The 16,217-nt window shown below is 48.2% G+C and overlaps 1 protein-coding gene across 8 annotated transcripts in view; it reads right to left on the bottom strand.

Annotated features, from left to right (window-relative positions):
- Positions 1-16,217, bottom strand: part of ppfibp2a (PPFIA binding protein 2a) — a 156,421-nt gene that overhangs the window by 126,595 nt on the left and 13,609 nt on the right. Inside the window, exon 1 of one of the 8 annotated variants that reach the window (XM_069903118.1) lies at positions 4,136-4,216. The exons of 5 other annotated variants lie outside the window; for them this stretch is intronic. The gene's annotated coding sequence lies outside the window, so the exon portion shown is untranslated. Of the gene's footprint in view, positions 1-3,959; positions 4,031-4,135; positions 4,217-16,217 lie in introns of those variants that run through there. 2 more of the 8 variants (XM_069903094.1, XM_069903096.1) reach the window with 2 other exon arrangements.

The following is a 16,217-nucleotide window of genomic DNA, read 5'->3' as shown; positions in this document are numbered from 1 at the left end:
ATGCGACATCACATACAACCTTGGGGTTCTTTTCCCTGCGGGCCAGGCAGAATTACCACTTATTGGCAGTGCAGAAAAAAACTGTACACAACGTACACATGTAAACATATTGTGCAATATAGAGAGGAAAACAAATCAATAAAGTCCTTAAATGAGTCTCTGATTGAGTTTGTGGTTGAGGAGTCTGATGGTGGAGGGGTAGCAGCCATTCCTGAACCTGGTGGTATGAGTCTTGTGGCACCTGTACCTCTTTCCTGATGGTAGCAGCAAGAACAGAGCATGTGCTGGGTGGTGATTTTGATGATTGCTGCTGCTCTCCGACGGTAGCGTTCCCCATAGATGTTCTCGATGGTGGGGCTGGTACAAATGGATGACAAATGAACTTGAATTTTATATAAATGTTAAAATGGTGTAAAGAGTGGATTACCCTTTTGTCAGGAACTGTGGGCCATATATTGGACAGGTTTACGTGCTGTTGCTGTTCTGGTCAGGGGGTTTTGTGGATGGCACGGTTTTGTGGATGCCACAGAGTTAAATCAAACACGGAGCAAGTGTGGACAGAACAGATAACAGTCACATTTAGCAAGCATCTTGCGCAAGCAGCAGTGGATCATGTTGCACAATCCCCCTTACCGACCCCACTGCCTGAGGGTCTCAGGGTACTAGCCTTGGTGCCATAAGATAGACGGACGGCAAATTAACAATGAGTCAACATTTGGAAACGTGGCAAAGTCTGCAAAAACCACTAAAACATTGACAGCAGTGTGTCCGTCTGTGCGATGCACAGGGGAGGAATGGTTTGGATTTACAGAACAGTCACTGTTACCTTGAGACAAACAAGAGAGACTGTAGGGGCTGGGAAAATGGAGAATCACACTGTATGCCCTCAGCACATCAGGCTGTATACAGGTACATTTCTTCAGACGTGTGGTAGAAAGTGTGCTGACCGGAAAGTCCTGCAAAAGGTAGTGGACACAGACCAGGACATCACAGCAAAACCCTACCCACCATCGAGAACCTTTATGGGGAATGCCACCGTCTGAGAGCAGCAGCGATCATCAAAGACCCTCACCACCCAGCACACAGTGTTCTCGCTGCTACCGTCAGGAAAGAGGTACAGGTACCACAAGACTCGCATCACCAGGTTCAGGAATGGCTGCTACCCCTCCACCATCAGACTCCTCAACTCATTTAAGAACTCTTACTTGGGCACTTCATTGATCTTCTCTCTGCATTGCACCATCAGTTGTTTACAGTTCTTTATTTATTTACATGTGTACATTGTGTACAGTTTTGTTTTGCAGTGCCAATAAGTGGCAATTCTGCCTGGCCCACAGGAAACAGAATCTCATGATTGTACGTGATATCATGGATGTACTCCTGACAATAAATCTGATCTGGAAGACAAAAGATGTTTAACAAGAGAGACCCCATTTCTTCTTCTCCCTGCCATCTCTTTCCCCATCCCCACCCTCTCTGTCTGCCTGTTTCCACACCTTCCTCCCCTCAGCTTTCCACCCCCTTTTCTTTCCTCCTATCAAAGTACACCTACCTCCAAGCATTTCTTCCCCCTTCCACCTGAACTCACCCACCACCTGCCAGCCCATTCTCCTCCCTCCTCTTCCACCCTTTTATTCAGACACCTGCCCATTTCTTGGTATTTCTGATGAAACATTTTGGCCCGAAACGTCGACTGCCTATTGCGTGCCGTGGATGCCGCCTGATCCACCAAGTTCCTTCCGCTCCCTGCATGCTTATAGTAATTATTTCCAGCTGTTGTCAGGGCTTCGCAGCCATTGAAGGACACGGCAAGATCCCACCCACAGCACAGTGAATAGCAGTCACTCTCAGCTTTAGAAATGCTCAGTTAGCAGCAGAGGGCTACAGCTAACAGAGCTGTTATCACCCTCCCCCCCCCCCCCTCAGATGCAGACACCTGGGCTTAATCCCCACCTCACGTGCTGCTTGCGTTGGGTCTGCACATTCATAAGGACATGAGCAGGAGTCGGCCATCTGACCTGTCCAACCAGCTCCACCATTCAATAAAGTTGTGGTTCAGTGAGGCAGCCTCCAATTCTCCTTGACCAAAGAATTCCACAAATTCACCACTCTCTGAGAGAAGCAGTTCCTCCTCATCTCCATCCTAAATGTGTTCCCTGAATCTCGAGGTTCCGGCCCCCAGTTCTAGTCTCACCAGCAATGGAAACCACCTCCCCACTTGCATCTTATCCATTCCTTTCATCATTTTGTGTATCTCTGAAAGATTCCAAGCCCCCACCACTTCACTCATCCTTCTGAACTCCAATGAATACAGTTCCAGGCTGTTCAATCTCTCTTCACATGCCAGTCCTTCCACTTTTGGAATCAACCCGTGAACCTTCTCTACAACACCTCCCAAGCCATTCGCCCTTGGATGGTGTGGGTATGACTGAGGTTAATTACCTCCTGAAGATTGCCCCTAGTGTGTGGGTGAGTGGTAGCATCTGGGATGGGTTTGATGGGAATATGGGGGGAATAATATGAGAGGATTGGTATCTAGCCTAGAATTGATGGGCCTAGAAATGATGGGCTAAAGGGCCAGTCTGAGGTGTATGTATCTGAGAGTGATGCATCTGAGAGTGATGCATAGATAGTGTCTGGATTCTTGTTTTTACATGATCCATATCCATTTCCCACAGAACCAAATGTCTATCGAGAAGCCCCTTAAAAACTACTTTTGTATTTGCTTTCACCACTTTTCCTGGCAGCCAGTTCTAGGCACCCACTACTCTCTGTTCCCTGCACATATAACCATATACAGCACAGAACAGGCCAGTTTGGCCCAACTAGTCCATGCCGGAACAAATCCCCACCCTCCTAGTCCCACTGGCCAGCACCTGGTCCATACCCTTCCAATCCTCTCCCCTCCATGTAATTATCCAGTCTTTCCTTAAATGTAAATAATGTTCCTGCTTTAACCACTTCCGCTGGAAGCTTATTCCATATCCCAACCACCCTTTGCGTGAAGAAATTTCTCCTCATAATTTTCCCCTTTCAATCACAAACCATGGCCTGTTTGAATATTCCCCACTCTTAATTGAAAAAGCCTATCCACGTTGACTCTCTCTGTCCCTTTTAAAATTTTGAACACCTCCATCAAATCCCCCCCTCAATCTTCTATGCTCCAGAGAAAAAAGCCCCAGGCTGCTCAACCTTTCTCTGTAACTCAAACCCTGACATCCTGTTAACATTCTCGTGAACCTTCTCTGCACTCTCTCTATTTTGTTTATATCCTTCCTATAATTTGGTGACCAAAACTGCACACAGTATTCCAAATTTGGCCTCACCAATGCTTTGTACAATTTCATCATAACATCCCAACTCTTGAATTCAATACTCAGATTTATGAAGGCCAACATTCCAAATGCCTTCTTCACCACTATCTACCTGAGAATCAACGTTGAGGGTACTGTTTACCATAACTCTTAAATCCCTTTGTTGCTCTGCACTCCTCAATTGTCTACCATTCAATGCATATGACCTATTTAGATTTGCCTTTCCAAAATGCAACACTTCACACTTATCCGTATTAAATTCCATCAGCCATTTCTCAGCCCACTCCTCAAGCTTTCCTATATCTCTTTTTAAGCTACAGTAATCTTCCTCACTGTCCACAATACCACCAATCTTTGTATCATCTGCAAACTTACTTATCCAATTCACCACCCCTTCTTCCAGATCGTTAATACATATAACAAACAATAGTGGACCCAGGACCGATCCCTGAGGAACTCCACTAGTCACCGGTCTCCAATTTGACAAACAATTTTCTACCACTACTCTCTGACACCTCCCATTGCTGAATCCATTTCACTACTTGCTTATTTATACCTAATGCCTCTACCTTTTTACCTAACCTCCTGTGGGGAACTTTGTCAAAAGCTTTAGACATATCGCTTAAAATTCCACCTTTGCCTTACCTTAAATGCACATCCTCTTGTGAGCGATTCTCTTGTGCTGGAGAAGAAATGTTTGCTGTCCTCCCTATCAATGCTTTTCATAACTTTATAAACTTCAAACAGGCCTCCCCCTAGCCTCTGACGCTCCAGAGTAAACAACTGCAGTTTGTCCAACCCTATCACCCGCGCTCTCTTACCTTGAAGAAGGGCTCAGGCCCGACATAGTGGTTATATTTATCTCCTACAGGCACTGCGAGACCGGCTGAATTCTTCCAGCGTCTTTGCATTTTTATTAATAATCAAAGGGTCTACAAAGTTTTGCCTCTCTTCAAAACTAGGCCACACCCTGGAGAACCTTTCCTGTCCCCTTTCCAAAGGCTTATCATCCTTCCTGTCATGGGGCACCCAGAATTCCCCTGTACTCCAAATGTGGCCTCACCAAAGTTTTATATCGCTGCACAAAACTCAAAACGATCAACCAGTTTACCTATCTCGGCTGCACCATTTCATCAGATGCAAGGATCGACAACGAGATAGACAACAGACTTGCCAAGGCAAATAGCGCCTTTGGAAGACTACACAAAAGAGTCTGGAAAAACAACCAACTGAAAAACCTCACAAAGATAAGCATATACAGAGCCGTTGTCATACCCACACTCCTGTTCGGCTCCGAATCATGGGTCCTCTACCGGCATCACCTACGGCTCCTAGAACGCTTCCACCAGCGTTGTCTCCGCTCCATCTTCAACATTCATTGGAGCGCCTTCATCCCTAACGTCGAAGTACTCAAGATGGCAGAGGCCGACAGCATCGAGTCCACGCTGCTGAAGATCCAGCTGCGCTGGGTGGGTCACGTCTTCAGAATGGAGGACCATCGCCTTCCCAAGATCGTGTTATATGGCGAGCTCTCCACTGGCCACCGTGACAGAGGTGCACCAAAGAAGAGGTACAAGGACTGCCTAAAGAAATCTCTTGGTGCCTGCCACATTGACCACCGCCAGTGAGCTGATATCGCCTCAAACCGTGCATCTTGGCGCCTCACAGTTCGGCGGGCAGCAACCTCCTTTGAAGAAGACTGCAGAGCCCACCTCACTGACAAAAGACAAAGGAGAAAAAACCCAACACCCAACCCCAACCAACCAATTTTCCCCTGCAACCGCTGCAACCGTGTCTGCCTGTCCCTCATCGGACTTGTCAGCCACAAACGAGCCTGCAGCTGGCGTGGACATTTACCCCCGCCATAAATCTTCGTCCGCGAAGCCAAGCCAAAGAAAGAAGACTTTTCTACTCAATGTACTGTCTAACAAAGGCAAGTACACCAATCTCTTCTTCATCACTTGAGCTATTCGAGTAGCCACTTTCAAAGGGAGTGGCTACAGGAGAGTGCCACAGAAGCACTAAGTCAGATGTGAGCTTACTGTGGGGACAAACTGCCTGTTCCTGCGTCTCCTCCTCGAGTTGTCACTTCCCCAAGAGTCGATCTGGAAGGCAACAGCCACCCAATAATGGACACACTGTCCCATCACCAACAAGAAGGGTGATTGAGTTGCTCCGCTCAGCACAGCACAACAGCAGTGTTGTTCATTGCCCGTGCCGAGAGGGATAGCTCTGCCCGCCTCTGACAGGCACACAGCTGTCGACCATGGAAAGCTGTCTGTGTTGCTGGGAGGGGCACCTGGACTGAGGCAGGTCACTTCAAACCCACGTCTCACCACCAGACCCAGAATGGGGGGGGGGGGCAGGGGGAAGGCAATCTCCCCAGCCTCTGAGGGAGTCAACAGTTAGCCTGTCCAGCTGCGCATCAGTGCTCCCACACTTGGCAGATGCCCCTCCAAGCAGAAAGATATAGCACGCTTGGCCACAGAGTCATGAAGCACAAAACAAGCCCTTTGGCCCAACTTGCATATGCCAACCAAGTTGCCATTCTGGGCTAGTCCCATTTGTCTGTGTTTGGTCCCAAGCACTTCCTACCTAAATCTCCGTCTCTTGAACAATAGGTACCTAGTTTCTACTGGGACCTCATTCCAAGTACAGTCTTACCCTCCTTATCCAAATGAAGGGAAGTTTAAAACTGGAAGTTAAAGGTTTAAGGTGAGAGGGGAAAGTTTTAAAGGGGGCCTGAAGGACACTTTCTTCACACAGAGGGCATACTGCTGGTGAACCTTCTGGGATATCTCAACTTATCAAATTTTGTCCACTCACTGACCCCCAAATTGACACTGTTTCACCAGTGCACGTGCACTCACTCACGTGTGCAGACCCACACGCACGCAGACCCAGGCACACCCAGACCCAGGCACACCCAGACCCAGGCACACCCAGACCCAGGCACACCCAGACCCAGGCACACCCAGACCCAGGCACACCCAGACCCAGGCACACCCAGACCCAGGCACACCCAGACCCAGGCACACCCAGACCCAGGCACACCCAGACCCAGGCACACCCAGACCCAGGCACACCCAGACCCAGGCACACCCAGACCCAGGCACACCCAGACCCAGGCACACCCAGACCCAGGCACACCCAGACCCAGGCACACCCAGACCCAGGCACACCCAGACCCAGGCACACCCAGACCCAGGCACACCCAGACCCAGGCACACCCAGACCCAGGCACACCCAGACCCAGGCACACCCAGACCCAGGCACACCCAGACCCAGGCACACCCAGACCCAGACCCAATAAACAGGAGCCCAATCCTGCCCTTAAAAAGATTGAGTCCTTGTGTCTAAATTCACTCATTTCTACCTGGGCACCAGCTTGCATTTGTTCTGGATATTCCTTACTTTTGTGCAAGCACAGAGCCCATTTACCCAAAACTAAAGTCCAGAATTTCTCTTGAAAAGCTACACACACATCTGCGCTCTTTGACTGCAGGAAGTTACCTCCTGTGCCCACACCCCCAACATATAGTCCAGCCAGCCAATTGCAGCTGGTATTTTACATTTTGATAGCCGGCTTGTGAGGAGCAGGGACACAGCAAAACCCAGCGTTGTGGATTTGCTGCCCTCTGCACCAATATTCATCAGGAGTTTTCCCACAAGCTGAAGCCTGCAGATTCATTCAGCATTGCCCAGTTACCTTCAGCTCTTGGATGTCTCCCCCGAAGCCTGCCGAGGGGTGTACGATTGACCCTTCCAGGGCTCTGTGGACTCCCCTTGTAACTCAGCCCTGTACTTGACTGATGTGGTGGCTGAGTTCAACTCTTCCTTTTCAAAGTACAGCTGCATGGAGCTCAGAGATAGCGGGCCAATAACCAGTGAAACCCTGCCCTCCAAACACAGAGCCGCACACTCCCACCAATCCCCAGGACAGAGAGAGAGGAAAACTGCTTTTACTTGGATAAAAGAAAGAGCGGGAAGATAAGCAAAAGGAAACGACAGACCAGGAGGAGGAATGAAATGAAGCTGAAAAGGAAAAAAATGTTTTCAAAGAGTCAGGACATCCAGAAATCACTGGCTCTGTAAAGACTAGGAATATACTTCAGAACAGCTATTCTCAACCTTTTATTGGCGATGACCCCCTCCCCCCACCCCCAGACCCCGCTCAAAGTTTATGGGCCCCCTTCCCTATGAAGCACTCAAGTTTTGGTTTCTTCTATTCTTACCAACTACACAGAAAAATCACGTTAAGCGAGGTGGGCCTGTTACCGTGCTGTACGTCTAAATTTAAAATTTTTAAAAATTAATTTGAAAAATATTTAGATGTACAGTTACAGGCCCTTCGGTAATGAGCCTGTGCCACCCAATTACACCCAAATGGCCTACGACCCCAGGTACTATTTCTTTGAAGGGTGGGAGTAAACTGGAGCACTCGGAGGAAACCCATGCAGACACGAGGAGAACTTACAAACTCATTACAGACAGCGTGGGATTCGAACCCTGGTCACTGGTGCTGTAACAAATCACGCTAACTGTGCCACTCATTATGCTTCAAAGACTTTTGGACAGATGATATGAAAAGGAAGGGGTTAGAAGGATATAGACCAAATGCAGGCAAATGGGACTAGACCAGGATAGAATAGACGAGTTGGGACGAACGGCCTGCTGCGAGACTGTCTAAGTGAAAATTAAACATTTCTTAGAAGGCTGGAGAGCTTGATGCAGGGAGGAGGCTCACCCTGGCTGAGGAACATAAGAGCTTGCGGTCAGTGTGTTAAGTCAAAGGGTGAGACAATGGGAGATGTTGATCAAGGTGGCTAATCTTTGGAAATCTCTTCCCGCAGAATAATCAAGGTTCAATGCCTGAATTTATTCAAAACACAGTGATGGATGAGGGAATCCAAGAATATGAAGGTGGTACAGAACAGTCATGACCTAGAAGAATGGTGGGTGACGGCAACACCACATCTTACAATCTTAGTTGTACTAAAGTAAAAACACAACGCTGGAGAAATTCCGCAGGTCCAACAGTGCACTTTATAGAGCAAAGATAAAGATATAGAACCAATGTTTAGGGCTTGAGAACTTCATCAAGATTTTGTTCGTGCACTGCCTAAATCTTGTCCATACTTTGATGAAGAGTTCAAGCCTGAAATGTTGGTTTTGCATCTTTATCTTTGCTCTATAAAGGACACTGTTTGACCTGCTGAGTTTCTCCAGAGTCGTGTTTTTGCTTCAACCACGGAGTCTGCAGACTTTCATGTTTTACTCCTGCTGTACTAAAGTATGGGTTGACTTGCATGGATGGCACACAAAACAAAGCTTTTCATTTTTACCCAGAGCACGTTGCAATGAAGTAACAATTCACAATGACCCTGTGCTGCTCCTGTTTCTCACATGGGAGGGGAAGCAGGGGGATTTAGTATTGGAACTGCAAGCAGTTGTAAACTGCCCGTGGGGGTGTTTCGGGCAGATACAGTGAGGACTTAAAGTGGAACTGGAGAGGGACTTTCGAGAACAAGGAGTTCAGAGAAAGAGTGGGAAACTTCCACCCTGACCCAACTTCACTTGGTCCATCTTTGCTCTCGCCCCTTTTTCAATCTCTGTTTCCATCTCGGGAGATGAACTTTCTAGACATCTACAAATCCACTAACCCCCACAGTTGCCTAGACTACACCTCTTCACACCGTGTCTCTTCTATCCATTATCTAATTTCCTCTGTCCCCTTTATATCTGCTCCCTGAATGAGGTCTTTCACTTCAGATCATCCGAGATATCCCCCTTCAAAAAAAAGTTGTTTCCCTGTATTTCCATCAACTCAGCTCTTACATGCATCTCCTCTATCTCCAACGCATTTGCCCTGGCCCCCTCTGCCCCAGACACAGCAAAGACAGGATTCCCACCTACCACCCCAGCAGCCTCTGCAGTCCACATTTCACCCTCCACAAATTCTGCCACTTAAAACTTGATCCCATCGCTAGACATCTTCCACTCCCCTACTGTCTCCATTCTCTGTAGGGACCCGCTGGATCTCCTTCATCCAGTCGTCCCTTCCATCCAATCACCCCCTCAGTACCCCTCTTCTCTCACCACTATTCGGGGCAAGACTTCACCTGCCAATTTTCATGGGCCGTCCACTGTATCCAGTGGTCCCGATGCAGCTTCCTCCATGTCGGAGAGACTGGGTGATCACTCCATTGAGTGCCTTCGCTCTGTCTGCTGCAATAACAGGGATCTCCCAGTGGCTACCATTTCAGTTCCCTCCCCAACTCCCATGCCAGCGTGCCTGCCCATAGCTTCAAGTTGAGGCCACATATAACCTGGAGTAACAAAATATTATATTCCATCTTGGCAGCCTCCATCCAGACAGCATGAATATCAACTTCACCAGTTCCCACTAACCCCCTCCTCGTCTCTTTCCTTCCCTCATCCCTCTAACTCCGGCTTCCCAACTTCTTCCTCAGCCCACTGCCCTTCCACTCTCCGCACCTTTCCCCCCTCCCCCACCTGTATTCACCCATCACCCACCCGTCTGTGTTCCTTTGCCCTTTCCAACCCCCCCCTTACCTTCTTATTGGGGCTTCTGCCTGATTTTCAACCCTCAGACCCAATGCCTCGACTGCTTTTTATGCCCTCAGGATGCCTCGAGACCTGCGGAGTTTCTCCAGCATATATGTGTGCTGCACTACATCCCAACATTTGCAGATTTATGGTTTTGCTGAGCAGAAGGGGTAGCACAGACTTGATGGGCCAAATGGCACCCTTTGGTTGTTGTAACGACCCTATTATGATTATTCTGAAAGTGAAGCCACATAAGCCACCCAAAGCAAGGTGAACTTCACACCAGGAAGGGGAGGGCAGTGGCTGTTTTACCAATTTCACTAGACAACGCCCATTAACTTGTAACTGCTTTTTGAAGTAGGGAAATCTAAGCACATCTAGCAATGTAGGGCCAAAACCGGCTCAATACCAGCCAAAGCCTGACAGGATGCACCTCGCCTGTGGTAGAAGCCGGCAGTGAAACCCAGCAGAAACCCTCTGCCAAGGGCAGGCTCGTGACAAACCTGCCTCAGCGCAGAAAAGGCTGGAGTCTGTGCTGGTGTTTTCACCCCTCCTGCCTCTCCCGCTTCGCACCGAGAAGGGTTAACAGTAAAGATTGGCGAGATGAATCTCAGCTGTGTGCCGTACAACAATTACAATCTATTCACTCAGCAAATAGTTCTCTTAAAGGACAGAGGAAACTGGCCAAGCCAACTCTTCCCAATAAACATAGAGCATATTATCTCTTATTTCATTTTCTCTTTTTAATGTAATACAATGCATACCATTGTAGTTTTATTTTTTTAAAAAATGACGTACCTGTTCAACTGCAACAAGCAACAATGTCAGAGCATATAGAGAACATTACAGCAGAGTACAGGCCCTTCAGCCCATGATGTTGTGCTGACCAATGTAAATGAACACATCAATCTCAACCTTCCTGACCTCACACCATGACCTCTATTTTTCTTGCATCCATTTGTCCAAATTTAGACATACAGCGCGGTAAAAGGCCAGTTCAGCCCACGAATCTATGCCGCACAATTTATACCCCATTGACCTATGCCACCGGTACATTTTAAACAGTAGGAGGAAGCCCAAGGAGACACAGGGAGAACGTACAAACTCCTTACAGACAGCGCAGGATTCGAAGCCCGGTCCCGACCGTTGGTGCTGTCAAGGCATGGCGCTAAGCACTATGGCAACTGTGCTGCCCTCTCCCTAACATTTCTCTTAAATCTCTCTATTGTTCCAGCCTCTACCCCCACCCCCAGCAATGCATCCCAGGCACCCATAACTCATAAATTTTCCTTCCTTCATCCTGTGGTGTTTGCTACTCTTGCCCTGGCTGTCCACCTTAACTAGGCTTCACATAATCTATTGCATCTCTATTAAGTCGCCTCTCATCCTTAGTCGCTCCAAAGAGAAAAGCCCCAGCTTTGTAAGCCTTGCTTCATAAGATGTGTTCTCCAATCCAGGCAACATCCTGGGAAATCTCCTGTGCTCCCTCTTCACAGTGTCCAAAGAGAATGTTTGTTGGGAATGTTTAAAAGACATTGATAGGGAAGGTTTGGAGAGATACAAACCAACGACAAGTAAATGAAACCTGGCTAGGCATGGGAGAGTGGGGCTGAAGGGCCTGTTTCACTACTCTATGACTTCTTAAACCAGTGCTTCTCAACATTTTTTCTTTCTACCCACATACCACCTTAAGTAATTCCTTACTAACCACAGAGCACCTATGGCATAGGATGGAAAATGGGAAAAGGTTGAGAACCACTGTCTTAAACCATTCCTTAGACAAACCATCTATCACTGTGGTCACAGAACAAGAATGCCTGCTGACTCTGTGAGAGATGCTAGAGGAATTTAGCAGGTTTCACAGCGTACTCAGGAGGTATATAACCGATGTTTCAGGCCTGAGCCCTTCATCAATGTACGAGCAAAAAGTAGGCAGGTGCCTGAATAAACAGGCAGGGGGAGGGGGGATGAAGGGACAAGAGGAGGAGCAGAGGCCAACAGACAAGAGGTCATTGATGGATGTGGACAGGAGGGTAGGAGAGAAAAGCTGAGAATTGATTGGAATTACTGTGAATGAAGAGCTAGAGGAAAGGAGAGGGATAGGGGAAAGAGAGAGACGGGGAGGGGGGAGTAACGGAAACTGCAGAAGTCGATGTTAATGGTTGGAGGATGTCTAGACAGAAGATGAGTTTTTTTCTCCACTTTGCAGGTAGTCTCAGTCTGGCAGCGAATGAGGTCATGGAAAGACATGTCGGCAAGGAAATGGGGTGAGGAATTGAAATGGGCAGACACTGGGAAATCCACGCTACTGCAGAGGACAGAGCTGAGGGGCTCAACGAGGTGATCTCCCAGTCTGCATCCAGTCTCTCCGAAGTAGAGGAGACCACAATGGGAGCACGAGATGACACACGCAGATTCACAAGTGAAATGTTGCTTCACTTGAAAGAACTGCTTGGGGCCCCAAATGGCGGTGAAGGAGACGGTGTGGTCAGAAGTGAAGCATCTCCTACGGCCACAGGGGTTAAGTCCCAAGGTGGCGATTGGTGGGGAGGGAGGAGTGGACAAGGGAGTCACAGAGGGAGCAGTGGACAAGGGAGTCACAGAGGGAGCGGTCCCTGTAGAAAGCGGAGAGGAAAAGATGTGTCAGGTGCTGGGACGATGTGGATGTCACAATGACCCCATGCCGGAGTTTGGGGAGTGGAGCAAACACAGCACCAGGGCCATTGACCCAGATTGGACTGGAAATTCCAGCGATTTCAGATTAATTACTCAAAAACAGGATGCAAAGTAGAGAGAATGATCCAAGGAACCAAGTAAGGTGATTAAAATAAAATCGAACAGTTAGGTGGAAGGATCTTCTCCACCGATGTGACCCCATGACGTTTCCATTTTAATTTCAGATATCTATCATTAAATGTAAGCCACTGGAGACCAAATTTGGAAGCAGAGTATAAACTGCAGTTAGCACACGCAACTGAGGACACGTTTCCCTGCATCGACAAACGAAAAGACCCATCCCTTCCTGGTCACTCTGCTCTCCACGGGCAGAAGGTACTAATTTTAATTTAGGCCTACAGCACTGTAACAGGCCATTTTGTCCGATGAGCCCATGCTGCCCAATTTACACCCCATTAACCTACACCCCCTCCCCGATGCGTTTCAAATGGTGGGAGGAAACCAGAGCCCCTGGGGAAATCCCAGGCAGACAAACTCCTTACAGACAGTGCGGAATTTGAACCCTGGTCTCGTTCGCTGGCATTGCGTTAACCGCTACACCAATTGTACAAGAACATGAAACCACGAACCTCCAGATTTAGGAACAGTTTCTTTCCTGTTGTTATCAGACTCTTGAATGGCGTGAAGCAAGGCTGTGTTCTCGCACCAATCCTCTTTTCAATCTTCTTCAGCATGATGCTGAACCAAGCCATGAAAGACCTCAACAATGAAGACGCTGTTTACGTCCGGTACCGCACGGATGGCAGTCTCTTCAATCTGAGGCGCCTGCAAGCTCACACCAAGACACAAGAGAAACTTGTCCGTGAACTAAACTTTGCAGACGATGCCGCTTTAGTTGCCCATTCAGAGCCAGCTCTTCAGCGCTTGATGTCCTGTTTTGCGGAAACTGCCAAAATGTTTGGCCTGGAAGTCAGCCTGAAGAAAACTGAGGTCCTCCATCAGCCAGCTCCCCACCATGACTATCAGCCCCCCCACATCTCCATCGGGCACACAAAACTCAAAACGGTCAACCAGTTTACCTATCTCGGCTGCACCATTTCATCAGATGCAAGGATCGACAACGAGATAGACAACAGACTCGCCAAGGCAAATAGCGCCTTTGGAAGACTACACAAAAGAGTCTGGAAAAACAACCAACTGAAAAACCTCACAAAGATAAGCGTATACAGAGCCATTGTCATACCCACACTCCTGTTCGGCTCCGAATCATGGGTCCTCTACCGGCATCACCTACGGCTCCTAGAACGCTTCCACCAGCGCTGTCTCCGCACCATCCTCAACATTCATTGGAGCGCTTTCATCCCTAACGTCGAAGTACTCGAGATGGCAGAGGTCGACAGCATCGAGTCCACGCTGCTGAAGATCCAGCTGCGCTGGGTGGGTCACGTCTCCAGAATGGAGGACCATCGCCTTCCCAAGATCGTGTTATATGGCGAGCTCTCCACTGGCCACCGTGACAGAGGTGCACCAAAGAAAAGGTACAAGGACTGCCTAAAGAAATCTCTTGGTGCCTGCCACATTGACCACCGCCAGTGGGTGATATCGCCTCAAACTGTGCATCTTGGCGCCTCACAGTTTGGCGGGCAGCAACCTCCTTTGAAGAAGACCGCAGAGCCCACCTCACTGACAAAAGGCAAAGGAGGAAAAACCCAACACCCAACCCCAACCAACCAATTTTCCCCTGCAGCCGCTGCAACCGTGTCTGCCTGTCCCGCATCGGACTTGTCAGCCACAAACGAGCCTGCAGCTGACGTGGACATTTACCCCCTCCGTAAATCTTCGTCCGCGAAGCCAAGCCAAAAAAAAGAGAATGGACTTCACCCTGGTACAAAATTTAGTGCTTTTCTCGATATTCTGCACTTGGTTTCAGTAATACAATATCCTTTTTGGCGAGTCTAAAGCTGCAGTCTGCACTTTAATGTAGGATACAACATATTTTTGGATCAGCTGCTTGCTACAGGCCAGGAAGATCCTCCCTCAATATTCCCCCCTCAACAGCAGTGAACAGTCCTACTTAACTTTCAACCATCCATCTGCACAGGGATACAGAAGGCTCAGACATGCGTGTTTTTGGGACTGATCCTAGAACCACATCTGGATGATTAGGCTGCAAAATCCACCGTTTTAGTCACATCTTCCTCGTGTGGGCTTTTTAGCAAGCTGGATGGAGTCAGAGAAGTCTGCAGACACTGTGGTGGTAGTGCAATACACAAACGTGCTGGAGAAACTCAGCAGGTCATGCAGATCAAAAAGGAAGCCAGCCACCATTATGTCAACCTTCTACAGGAGCCCTGTCGAGCATCCTGGCCCACTGCGTCACAGTGTGGTACAATTGCTGCAGAGAAATTGACTGGAGATCAATCCACTTATTGATTGATAAGTATGGCAGAGAAAATCACTGGAGCCTCCCCCCCACCCCCCAAATGAGCATGATCTACCGGGATTTCTGTTTGAAGAGGGTGCATAAAACCAGTGAGGACCCTTTCCATTCTGCACGCAGCACCTTTCAGCTGCTCCCCTCGGGGAAGAGGTACAGGAGTATCAGAGCCAGCACCATCAGGCTGAGGAATAGCTTCTTCCCACGGGCAGTGAGAATGCTGAACGACCAAAGGGACAGCTCACACTGACCATCTGAGACTCTCATTTGTACAACAATATTTATTTATGTTTATGATAAAATACTCATCCTGCCTCTGTGTTGTTTGCCTGTATGTGTGTTAAATCTGTTTGTGCATCTCCATGTTTTGCACTGAGGACTGGAGAATGCTGTTTCGTCAGGTTGTCATGGATTTACAAAAGGTAAATCGTGCTTGACAAATCTATTGGAATTCTTTGAGATGGTGACAGGTAAAATAGATGGGGGAGAGCCAGTGGATGTGGTGTACCTGGACTTTCAAAAGGCCTTCGATAAGGTCCCGCATAAACGACTGGCTTCTAAAATCAAAGCTCATGGGATTGGGGGAAAAGTATTGATGTGGATTGAGAACTGGCTGGCAGGTAGAAGACAGAGAGTTGGGATAAATGGCTCGTTTTCTGAGTGGGAGGCGGTGACCAGTGGGGTGCCACAGGGATCTGTACTGGGACCCCAGCTGTTCACAATTTACATTAATGATCTGGATGAGGGGATTGGATTTAATATCTCCAAATTTGCAGATGACACTAAGCTAGGAGGGGTTGTGTGCAAGGAAGAGGGGGTCAGAAAGTTCCAGTGTGATTTGGATAAATTGAGGGACTGGGCAGATACATGGCAAATGCACTACAATGTGGATAAATGTGAGGTTATCCACTTTGGTAATACAAACCGGAGGGCAGATTACTATTTGAATGGTAATAGATTAAGAGATGGGGAAGTGCAGAGAGACCTAGGGGTACTTGTACATCAGTCTCTGAAGGCGAGCATGCAGGTACAGCAGGCGGTTAAAAAGGCAAATGGTATGTTGGCCTTCATATCAAGAGGGTTTGAGTATAGGAACAAGGATACTTTACTGCAGCTGTACAGGGCCTCGGTGAGACCCCACCTGGTGTACTGTGTGCAGTTTTGGTCACCTTATCTAAGGAAGGATGCTCTTGCAATGGAGGGAGTGCAGAGGCGATTCA

This window comes from Narcine bancroftii, chromosome 1 (genome assembly GCF_036971445.1).
Source record: "Narcine bancroftii isolate sNarBan1 chromosome 1, sNarBan1.hap1, whole genome shotgun sequence".
Classification (NCBI taxonomy): domain Eukaryota; kingdom Metazoa; phylum Chordata; class Chondrichthyes; order Torpediniformes; family Narcinidae; genus Narcine; species Narcine bancroftii.
Note: the sequence above shows the minus strand (reverse complement) of the source record. Positions and strands in the feature narration are given on the sequence as shown.